The sequence below is a fragment of the Natrix helvetica genome (genome assembly GCF_964273705.1).
Source record: "Natrix helvetica genome assembly, chromosome: 6".
Lineage (NCBI taxonomy): Eukaryota > Metazoa > Chordata > Lepidosauria > Squamata > Natricidae > Natrix > Natrix helvetica.
The window spans coordinates 74,046,384-74,058,823 of NC_138553.1; the positions used below are offsets into that span (position 1 = coordinate 74,046,384).

At 42.5% G+C, this 12,440-nt stretch overlaps 1 protein-coding gene across 3 annotated transcripts in view; it reads right to left on the bottom strand.

Annotated features, from left to right (window-relative positions):
* The window catches only part of SHISAL1 (shisa like 1), a 104,408-nt gene that overhangs the window by 12,233 nt on the left and 79,735 nt on the right, over positions 1-12,440 (bottom strand). Inside the window, exon 5 of one of the 3 annotated variants that reach the window (XR_014175731.1) lies at positions 5,259-5,431. The exons of the other annotated variants lie outside the window; for them this stretch is intronic. The gene's annotated coding sequence lies outside the window, so the exon portion shown is untranslated. The remainder of the gene's footprint in view (positions 1-5,258; positions 5,432-12,440) is intronic. 3 annotated transcript variants of the gene reach the window in all.

Here is a 12,440-nt window from a genome sequence, read left to right on the forward strand (position 1 = left end):
GGTGAAGGGTGCGGGGCTTCGGGAGGCAAAAAATGCTGTATTCGATGTAGAAGATGCACCCAGATTTTCAGCCACTTTTTTGAGGGAAAAAGGTGCATCTTATACTCCGAAAAATACGGTAGGTGAGAAATGAAATCACCCTGGAGGATACATATGCGGGGTCCCCCAACCAACTTGGCTCAGACTGAAGAAGCTACTTGGATAAGCAGTGAAGTGTTTCAAACCAAACAGAAAAGTCCAGTTGGCGTGACTCAACTTCCAGAGGACTCTGTCTGGATGAATGAGAATCTTCATGGAAATAAAGCGAAAGATTCCTGTCATAGAAAACAGGGATCCATAATCAAAATCACAGAAACGCTTAGCCTAGGGTTAATAACAGGATTTGGTAATGCAATAAACTGATGTGCTGTATGGCCTCTCTTGAGCCTAACCTGGATTGTCAAGAAGTTTTAGGACGGAGAAAATCAGCTAGCAGGATGCTTTCTCATTTTCTGTGTCTTTTCAATAAGCAGGTATCCCAGCTGTGAATTCTCTTATGGTGGGAGTACAGCTATAAACGTCTCAGCAGAAAACAGACTGTCCTCTTTCTTCCAGGAATAATACAATCAGTTCCCATGATCCCAGGCTGTAAGTTTCTTTTTTCGATCCTCTCTCAGCACCAATTTTTTTTCCACTTTCCACTCTGCTGTGGCTTGGAAATAAATCACATTTATCTTCACCCACAATAGAGTACAGTCGCAAATCTTTGAGCACCCATCTCCTGGATTATAAATGTTTGAAGCAGCTTCACCGGAAGGTTTAATTCACTCAGATTCCCGAAAAAGTTCCTTTCTTGCTAGGCTCCACATCTGCATGACCCAGGTTAGGTTATCCAGTAGGACAAAGTTCAGTGGTGGGTTTCAAAATTTTTTAGAACCTCTTCTGTAGGTGTGGCCTGCTTTGTGGGAGTGGCTTGCCAGCCATGTGACTGGGTGGGAGTGGCTTGGCAGTCATGTGACTGGGCAGGCGTGGCCAACTTATAAAATGTGGTGAAACTCACTTAACAATGCTCTTGCTTAGCAACCAAAATGTTGGCTCAGAAACTCTGGCATTTGAAGCACGCAAGTCTTAAGGGCTGTCAAGTTACAAGACCCTCGCACCCCTAACCCTTTAGGAAAAAACCCCAGGGGCCTTCAAACCTGACAGCTTTAAGACTTGTGGACTTCAACTCCCAGAATTCCTCCTCTTGCTCTTCATCTTGATGATGTGCGGATGGGAGGGGGGAGGGAGCTGGAACCGGTTGTAAACGGCACTGTAGATTTGTGGAACTTCTTCTATAGAAGAGGTTAGAACTGGCAGGAACCCACCCCTGACAAAGTTACCTAGTGAGATATCAGGGTGAAAAGCCTGTGTACTTCCAGTTTACCCTCTGCTGTGGAGGTTCATTGGGTGACTGAGCCAGTCCCTCTTTCTCTGCCCAACAGACCTTGTAGGAATATTGTTGTGGACCTAAAATGTAGGAATATCCCCATGGGAACCACCTTGAGGTCTAGGAGGAAAGGTAGGCTCAATAAAGGAATAAATAACCATTCAGGCTCTGCCAATCTTTTGAAGGATGCTCCACTTTGAAGGTCTGAGCAAGCACACGCCAAAGCTGCTCTCCATCTCATTTCTAAGAACAAAGCCGTGGCATCCTTTTGTTTGGCTCGCCTCCACAGCCCTGAGAACTTCTAGCCAAGCTTTGGCAAATGAGGTCTTAGAAGGTCCTGCTCTCCTCTTCCGGCCAGCCTGCCAAAACAAGGCTGGAGAGGATGCCCTGCTCGCCTCCTTCAACACATGCTTAGCTGAAACTTTGGCAAACTTTGTTTCAGAGAACCAGCCACTTTCCCTTCTCCAGTGTGACCTTGACAAATCAAGAAGAAACCTTGGCGCTGAGAGACTGCGGGACCATACAATGAGCTTTTACAAAACCAAGCATGTTCCTTTTTGCTTCAGTAAAAAATTGAGCCACGGTGGTGCAGTGGTTAGAGTGTGGTACTGCAGGCTACTTCTGCTGCCTGCCTGCAATTTGGCAGTTCAAATCTCACCAGGCTCAAGGTTGACTCAGCCTTCCCTCCTTCCGAGGTGGGTAAAATGAGGACCCAGATTGTTGGGGGCAATAGGCTGACTCTGTAAACCGCTTAGAGGGAGCAGTAAAGCACTATGTAATTCTAAGTGCTATTGTTTTACGGTCATTTGCTACGGTCTCATCATCTGTTTTAACCATACCCTGCAAACACCACTAAAGTGACTTTAGAAATGAAATAAAGGACATTAAATATTCAAGCCTTCAAGCCTTTCTGGAGAGATGATTTCAAGCTTGCCTCTCTACATCCTTAAACTCTTCAAAATTTGATGACGAGCCGATGCAGATGTCAATATCATATGCTTGGATTGGTGTGTTGAAAAGCGTGAAATGTGAGTAAAGAAAGCCTGGGATCACATGGAAGCTCCTTATGGAAACTGAGGATGTTAATTAATGAATTAACCTGGTTAACCAGCCATGGGACTTTCATGATGGCAGCAAAGAAAAAAAAGAAATGATGGATTACCTCTAGGCCAAGTAACAGAAGATGACAACTGACTGAAACCAAAAGTTTGTTTTATTGGAAAGTTATTGGAAACAGACAAAAAAGTGACATATTATATAGAAGCAGGGACATCCAGGGTGTGTTTTGGAAAACTCAACCTGGTGGCAACCATTACATCAGGGGTGTCACTCTCAAGGCCCGGGGGCTGGATCCAGCCCACAGGATGCTTAGACCTGGCCCATGGGACCGCCCTGGAAACAGAGAAAGACTGGCCCTCCCAAGCTCTGTTTTTGCTGGCAGAGGATTGGAGGAGGCTGTCGCAGCTGAAAATGGAGCTTGTGATGGCCGCGGGCAACACTCCCAACTCCATTTTCACTGGCAGAGGGTTGCAGGAGACTGTCACAGCCAAACATGGAGCTGGTTTTTGCTGGAAGAGCAGTCAGGCCACCACAGGTGCCCTGACACGAGTGACGTCGACCTGGCCACGCCCACCCTGGCCACGACTACCCTCCAAGGTCAAACGCAACCCTGATGCGGCCCTCAATGAAATCGAGTTTGACACCCCTGCACTACGTGATCAAAGGTCCACTGAAATTACACGCAGTGCATCTTCACTGTTTTAGAACATAAAACAATAGGTTTGGAATGGACCTTGGAGGTCTTCTAGACCAATTCCCTACCCATGTAGGAGAGCCTTTATCATTCCAGACCAATGGCTATCCAGACTTGTCCTGAGTTCCTCCAATGATGGACCAGCCACAACGTCCAGAGGCAGATTTCACTGATTAATCATGTCAGAAAATTTATCTTTAGTTCTAGGTTGGATCTCTCTAATCAAAGGTGGTATTCAACAGGTTCTGACCAGTTCTGGAGAACCGGCAGTGAAAATTTTGAGTAGTTTGGATAACCAGTAAATACCACCTCTGACTGGCCCCGCCCCCATCTATTCTCTGCCTCCTGAGTCCCAGCTGATCGGGAGGAAATGGGATTTTGCAGTAACCTTCCCATGGAGTGGGGTGGGAATGGAGATTTTACAGTATCCTTCCTTTGCCATGCCCACCAAGCCACGCCACACCATGCCCACAGAACCAGTAGTAAACATTTCTGAATCCCACCACTGTCTCTAATGATCTTTCCACCTGTTACTTCTTGTCCTGCCCTGAGGTCCTTTGGAGAATATGTCTGTAGACTGGAACCACATCAGCTCTTTTCCCAGCCCTTGGAGTTCTCTTATGCTCTAGGAACTTTGGAAGATTATGTTCAGTGGTTCTGTGACTCCTGCAGAATTTTGGAGTGTAATCCATCTGGTCCTGGCAATGTGAACTCATCTAGAGTGGATGGATAGGTGTTCTTTTACCATTTTCTTGCCTATTTTGGTTTGCATTTCCATTCTGTCTCCTATGGTGCTTTGTGTGTGTGTGTGTGTCTGTGTGTGTGTGTGTGTAGACAGATGAGATGAATGAAGTAGTTCTATTTTCTCCCTGCTACCCATCATCTCCTTACCATCTTCTCCCATTAACGGACCGATTGCTTCCTTGATGTTTTTCTTGTTTCTTATATGTTGAAAGAAACATTTAAAATTATTTTTGGCATTTGTTGCAAGTCTTAGTTCATTCTGAGCCTTTGATTTCCTGATTTCGCCCTTGCCGTTTGGGGCTATTTGCTGGTATTCTGTTTTGGCGATCTGTCCCTCTTTCTATTTCTTATTTGGAGATTTTTATATATTCCATTTTTAAATATATTTTTTTCTCTCAGTTTGTCAGAGGTTTTTTTTTTTTACGCAACCGTGCTGGCTTTGTCAGGGGTCTCTTGTTTTTCTTTCTCTGTGGCATTGTGTTAACGTGTGCTTTTATAATCTCATTTTCAGAGTTTCCCAAGCATCCTGAGTTGTTTTTCCCTTTAGGATTTTCATGCATGTAATCCTTCCTAAAACTTTCTTAGTTTATTGAAATCAGCTAAGAAAAGTACTTTGTTCAATAACAGTAACTTGTGCGTGTATTATGGCAAATTCCAGTGTGACATGGTCATTCTCCTCAAACTTCCCACAACTTCAACCCCTTTGATAATTTCATCTGTCAGTAAGAATTCAGCCCAGGGTAGCTGAACTCCTAGTTCCCTCCTCTATCTTTTGTATGACAAAGTTGTCAGCTAGGTTCATCGGGAACTTGTTGGATCTCCCATCTGGTGCAGACTTTGCCTCCCAGTTGATATCAGGATACTTAAAATCCCCCATTACTACTGTGGTGTGTTCCCGGGATTAGCTAACTCATTAGCAAAAATCAGTTCATCCATTTCCTCTGTTTGTCCTGTCACATACATCCATGGCAATTTCTTTTTTCCTTTTATATTAATGCATATGCTCCTTGGCTTATGGAGAGGTATAGTAATTTCTTACATATAATGCAGCTTCACCTCCTCTTTTGTTAGGCCTGGGGTTTGTTTGTTTTTTTGAACAGTTATATCCTTCCAGGAGTACATTTTACTCATGAGTTTCATTCCACCAAGTTTCGGTAATGGGAACTATATCTTATCAGCCCTCATATACTGGTATTTGAAGTGTGTTCCTCAATTTTGAGCATTAATATATAGGCATCTGAGATCTTTATGGATGACCCTGGCTTTGCTTTCTACATCTCCTGGTTTATTCCTGACACACTCCAATTGGGTCTCCATAAGGGAGCCCAAACTATTACGAAGTAATGTTCTTACTCTGACAAAAATTGTCAGCTGAGGAAAACAGACTCTGGAGGCCCATTTTGTTGATCTGCAATTTAATCGCTCCAAGATGGCACCGGAGACTCTCTTAAAGTTCATCTTCTACCCCAGTGATTTTATCTGGATTAATGAAGCTTCTCCCCAAAAGCCGATTTTCATCTTGCAATCTACAAAGAAAGCAAAAATAACCTTTCACGTGTCTTGGCTGGCCAGGAGAATGTGTACAAAGCAGATGGCTACTGTAGAAATCTTTTATTTTTTAAAGTTGGTTTTTAACCAGATTGTTTCCTTTACAGGATCCATTCCACTAGAGCTGAGATAAAAGAGGCATAATAAAAAATCTTCCTAAAATAGGAGACCTTGTTAACAGCCCACCTTGTCAACACTTCGTCCCCGTGTGGGAACAGACAAGTGAAGCAATTGGTGAGATCTCCCTCACCCGGGCAGAGGGTTTTAAGCCACCTAAAGAGAATATGGCTTGAAACACCTCTTAGCAAAGAGAAAAGGCAGCCATTACCGTATTTTTCGGAGTATAAGATGCACCCTTTTCCCCACAAAAAGAGGGAGAAAATCTGGGTGCGTCTTATATGAATGCAGCATTTTTGGCTTCCCGAAACCCCGTCCCCTTCACAAAAATAAATGTGCAAAGAATTTGGGAGGCCTGTAAAGTGCTCCTGGGGGCTGGGGAGGGCAGAAATGAGCAAAAAACGCTCTTTTTTTGCTTGTTTTTGCCCTCCCCCCAGCCCCAGGGAGCACTCTATAAGCCTCCTAAAAGCTATGCATGCCCTTCTTTTGGCAAAAAAATGGTCCACAAACACCCCCCCCACCAAAAAATTCCCCACCCCTAAACCACCCAAGCATCCACACCACAGACCAAGTAGTTCTGTCCAACAGCTCATTGATGGTGGCCCTTTACTTCATTGTTGAGTGCAATTGATATTGTCAGAAGACGCAAGACTTTCTCAACAGAAAGCTGTCCTCGGTTTTTTCTGTGACAATTCTAGTTCATTGACTCTCTGCTCTGCTGGTTTATTATCTACAATTGTACAAAAATTGAACTTAACTTCGTGCTCTCTTTTAATGTTTCAGCCATTGGTGGGACTTGGCGATTTCAAGATTTAGCAGATTCTTAGGAGAAATCACCGTAGAAGCAGGGCATGGATGCTTTATTCTGAGACTAGAAGCTAAGTGCATTGATCTTTGATTTTATGTTGTGGAAAGGTACCTAACAGAATCTTGTTTCAGATCACACGGCTCTCAAACTCCAGACTGGAGAGAAAGAAATGCCTCAATTAGTCTGTAACTCTTATTTGCTGCTGGGATTATGCTGCAGATCCAGTCAAAATTATGGTTGTTGAACTTAATTATTCTTTCTTCTTTCTCTGTAAAACTTTAGCACAAGCAACCAGGAACACATCATACACGCCAGAGTCCCCAGCTAGAATAATATTTTGGTTATAGATATTTTTTCCTGCAAATAAATACAATGGCCTGCTCCAAACCCCACCCCCCCAAATTCTAGCAATTCCAGACACCTTTGTTTTTAAAGCTCCTTGGAGGAGAGCAGCCCGTAATGTACTTGCAGATGAAAGGAAAGGTGGAAACTATTTGCCAAACATGAATTGCAAAGGACATAGTTTCCACTACGAATCTAAAACCTACATTCACAGAAATTCAATTACATTTAGATATGTTTTTCGTCTTCATTGCAATAAATGTTAACAAGCCTAGGCCAAAGGAATCTGAAAGGTCATTTCATATCTGCGAAAATAAACTCAGGTTTGCAAGTATTTAATCTGGAATAAGAAGTAATGTGTGGATAATGTACAGGTAGTCCTCAACTTGTGGCCACAATGGACCCCAACATTTCTGCTGCTATGTGCCTTTTCCCCCCATTTCACGACTTTGTTAAGGGATAGTAGTATAGTTTTTATTGTCACTGTACAAAATAAATGTAACAAAATTGGTTACCACCATGGTTCTTAAATAAGTAACACAGTTAAGTGAATCTCCCTGTTGACTTTGCTTGTCACAAGGTCGCAAAAGGTGATCACATAACCCTTGGACATTGCCACCGTCATAAATGTGAGTCAGTTGTCAAGCATCTAAATGTAAATCACTTGACCATGGGGATTCTGCAATGGTCATAACTGTGAAAAACAGTCATAAGTCAGTTTTTTTCAATGCTGTTGTAACTTCAAATAGACTAAGCAAAATGTTGTAAATCGAGGACTACCTGCATATGATACCCTCTGGACAGCAAGCGGCATATATATATATATATGTATGTATGTATGTATGTATGTATGTATGTATGTATGTATGTATGTATTTGTGTTACTAGCTGATGAGAGCTAATTAGCTCGAAATAGATCTATACTAGTCTCCCTTTATTTATTTATCAGTACAAATATAACATATATATATATATATATATATATATATATATATATATATATGTGTGTGTGTGTGTGTGTGTGTGTGTGTGTGTGTGTGTGTGTGTGTTTGTGTTACAACCCCTGGTATGACCTAATATGGGAGGGAGCTCACTCCTCCCTCTTTCTGTCCTTTCGGCTCATCACAGAAAACCATCCAGGCAGAAACCCATATTTTTATTTTTAATGTTGCCTTTTTATATTTGTGTTGTATATATATATTGTATTAATCATTCACTCATTCACTCCATCCATCCATCCATCCATCCATCCATCCATCCATCCATCCATCCAAGGTATCAAGTGTTTGGCGATATCGTGTAATTTCTGCTTATTTACTCACATCTATGTGGAAAGGGGAATTATGCATAAATGACACAGTGACCACTTACAAAATAATGATAGGGCAAGTAGGGCTGGACAAAATGGCCACTTCAAATGTGTTCTAAGAGATTTCTGCCTAAGCTTGAAAAAAAATTGCGAAATAGACTCAAACCCATAATCCCGCCTCCCTATTCTTTAAATGTACCTAGTAGATAGATGAAAATCCATGCTGCCTATTATTTTCATCTAACCCACAGAAAAATGATCAAGAAAACGGGGGATATTTTCATTAAGCATTTTTCCTATGAGGGTTAGGAATATTTTTTAAATTAAAAAGTCATTTCCTTATTATTTTTTCTACAAATTGGATCATAGGTAGCAATCAGCATGGATTACTAAAGGTAAAGGTTCCCCTTGCACACACATGCTAGTCGTTCCCAACTCTAGGGGGCGGTGCTCATCTCCGTTTCAAAGCCAAACAGCCAGCGCTGTCCCAAGACATCTCCGTGGTCATGTGGCCGGCATGACTAAACACCAAAGACGCACGAAAAGCTGTTACCTTCCCACCAAAGGTGGTCCCTATTTTTCTACTTGCATTTTTACATGCTTTTGAACTGCTAGGTTGACAGAAGCTGGGACAAGTAACGGGAACTCCCTCCGTTATGCGGCGCTAGGGATTCGAACCGCCAAACTGCCAACATCTCTGATCGACAACCTCAGCCACTGAGCCCTTACAGATTACTATGCCATCTATTATTGTGGCTCAGGATTGGGGGGAAAAAGGCTTATGTTGAATTCTTAGTGTTTCCCTGTGGCCTGAAATCCCAAGGTATATCTTGAGTTTTGTTCTCTCTAAATGCAGCCCATTCTGAACATCCAATGAAACATTCTGAGAGGGAGGGACTGCTTTCTTCCAAGTCTCACTTCCTGTGGATAAAAGCATAAATATAAGAGAGTAGCTTAAGTTTTAAAATGAAGTCTGAGAATTTATAGCGCATAGATTTTTGCTATTGTGCTGGGATAAATTTAGACTCTCAAACTAAGGGGGGGAGGGGGAAATCCTGCATGATTCTTCCAAGCACTCTGAGGACCAGCAAAATTTTTCATGAATACTGCATCTAGTTCTGGGCAACTGGAAAGAGTGTAGGAAAGAGCAACCAGATTAATTAGGGGGCTGGAGGCTAAAACATGCAAAGAATGAGAACAGGTATTGGGTAAGTCTACTCCAGGAGTTGGCAACCTTAAACACTCAAAGCGCCACAAAGATCCTAACCGGAAGTCTCCCATTCAATTGTGGAGCCGACCGGAAGTCCTGTTCTCCCACCATAGAGTCTCCTCCTAGTGCGGCATCCTTTTTCCTCTACCTGTCCTCACCAAAAGCCCTATCAATTGTGGAGCTGACCAACGACAGGGAGCCACAGCAGAGGGATGAAAGAGCCACATGCGGCTCCTGAGCCACCGGTTGCTGACCCCTGGTCTACACGAATGAAAAGGACTAGGGGTGACATGATAACAGTGTTACAATATCTAAGGGGATGCCACAAAGAACCTATTTTCCAAAACACCAAAAGGGGAGAGAAGAAACAATGAATGGAAACTAAACAAGGAGAGAAGCAACTGAGAGCTAAGGAGAACATTCCAATCGTGAGAGCAATCAACCGGTGGAATAGCTTGTCTTCAGAAGTTATGGGTGTTCCATCACTGGAGGCTTTCAATAAGAGACTGGACAACCATTTGTCTGAAATGGTATAGGTTCAGCGGGTTGGAGTAGAAGACCTCCAAGGTCCCCACTATTACTGTATGTTCTATGATTTTCCCCATGCTTATTGTCGTACAAATTAGCCAATGTGTTCCAGGTTCAGGAGCATTCAAGATGAAGCAAACAAAAAAAAAGCTTAAAAATAGAAAAAAAATATTTAGAGCATTGTCAAAAGCAATTTGGGATACTTTTGAAAATATTGAGAGAATGCACACATTTTACAGGCCTACTAAGGGCCTGCAAAGCTCATTAAACTTCGACTTCATTTAGGCATGTTTTGAAATCTTTGGGGTGCTCATGCTGGCTTAGAATCCTTTGACAGTTTCAAGGCTCTTCTCATCTGGCTCTGGAAAAAAGACCATTGCTATGTTGGCCACCGAATCCTTGTCTGGCAAGAAGCAGACTGCTTGTAAAATTTGCATAGATTAGGACATTTTATTATTGTGGAAGGGAACGAGAGCAAACGAGAATCAGAAACAACGTTATGTCATCAGAGAGGGCTGCCAATGAAAGTACATTTTACTAGCCTTTGAAATTGAGAGTATAATTTGTTTACTCAAAATATTGCCAATAACTTGATTGGAATATGCATTTTCTAGGCTTCCAGAACATTTTGTATTATGTTGCAGTTGGTTATGAGTGACGCATGATTAGAAGACCCCAAAAGCCAATCTACCTATAGGGACACAGTGTCCCTGTGTTCCTAATTAAAGCAACCCCACTTTTTTCAACCTTTTACCAAGTCTGAAAAGAGATCCTGCTGCTTTAAGCACTCTTTAAACCAACTCCTCAAGCACTGCTGGCTTTCTTGAGAACAAAGCCTAGAGAGAGCCTAGAAACCATCAAGGTCACCACTGCAGGTGTTTGAGAAGGGGGTGGGTTATTCCCATAACAAAAGGATGTTTCCTAATTGGACAATATGGTCACCCAGGGTTGGGGAGAAAGGAAAGCTACTGTTTGACTAGGCAAGCATAGGTGTGAGAAAACCAGAGCTGGTTTTGATTCTTCAGTACCAAAATTGTGTGTTCAATGAAAATTTACTTTTGGGAATTCAAAGCTCCCGACAGTGTTTACTTATGGCTTCATTAGTCCGACTGTTGACACTTTTCACTTTTAGGTGTATCAGTGCACATTAAAAAAATGGGGGGAGGGTTTTCCATGGGCATTGCTACAATATTGATTGGTTTGACCTGAACATGGATACAAATGTTGCTATTATATATAATATATAATGATTGAGTTGGAAGGGATCTTGTAGGTCACCTAGTCCAATCCCTCACCCAAGCAGGAGACCCTACGGCTGTGTGTGTGTGTGTAATTCTCGACTTACAACAGTTTATTTAGTGATGGTTCAAAGTTACCAAAAAAAGTGACTTTTGACCATTTTTCACACTTATGACCACTGCAGCATTCCCATGGTCACATGATCAAAATTCAGATGCTTGGCAACTGACTCATATTTATGACGGTTGCAGTGTCCTGGGGTCATGTGATCAGCTTTTGTGACCTTCTGACAAGCAAAGTCAAGGCAAATCCAGATTCACTTCACAACCAGGTTGCTAACTTAACAAATGTAATGTGGCAATACTTAACAACTGTGGCAACAAAAGTCATAAAATGGGGCAAACTCACTTAACAAATGTTTCACTTAGCAATATAAATGTTGGACTCAACTGTGGTCGCAACTCAAGTAGTGCCTATATATGTGTGTGCATGTATGTATATGCAGTGATGGGATTCAGCCGGTTCGCACCGGTAGCTAATTTTTTGTGGAGTTTGGGGAACTGGCTGAATAGCATCCACTTCAATCCTTCCAGCCCGCAATGCCTCGAACTGGCCCGCAGGGCCTGGGCATAAGGCGGCAGCCCAGGGTCAAAGCATTGGTGGAGTGCCAAAGGGTCAGGGAGGGTGCTGAAGAGAGTGGGAATCCTGTCTGCAGCGCCAATACCAGCTGTCCTTTACTGGCCAAAATATTTTCACGGGTGTAGGTATGCTGGTCTTGTTGTTTTTGGGTCTTTTCCCATGTAAGATTGAGATTGTCTTGGCAACGTTTCAGCGAGGTCTCACTCGCCATCTTCAGGCTGGGTTTTGGGCTTAAAGCGTGGTCTGAGCTGCCGTCTTTCTGTAAAACTTGGTGGGGTGTGTGTGGAGTGCTGGCTTTGTTTCAGTAAGTGGAATGATTGGTTGTGTGGTTGTATCATGATTGGTAGATTGGTGCTGATTGGTGTTGGCTGTGTGCCCATTGTTGTTTCGTGTTGTAACGGCCTGGGTGGTGGGTGAGGCTCGTTTGTTGACTAGGGCTAGTTTCCAGATGTCTGGTAGGCGGGAGGTATCATCATGTTGGTTGAAATGTGAAAAGACCCAAATACAACAAGACACGGGAAAGACCCGAATACAACAAGACCATGTGTGTGTGTGTGTGTGTATACTATGTATGTATATAGTGTGTATATACTATGTATGTACATATATATATATATATATATATATATATATATATATATATATGTGTGTGTGTGTGTGTGTGTGTGTGTGTGTGTGTGTGTGTGTGTGTTGTATGACTAGCATAGATCTATTTCAACCTATTTAGGTCTCATCAGCTAGTCTCCCTTTATTTATTTATCAGCACAAATACAACACAAATATAAAAAGGCAACA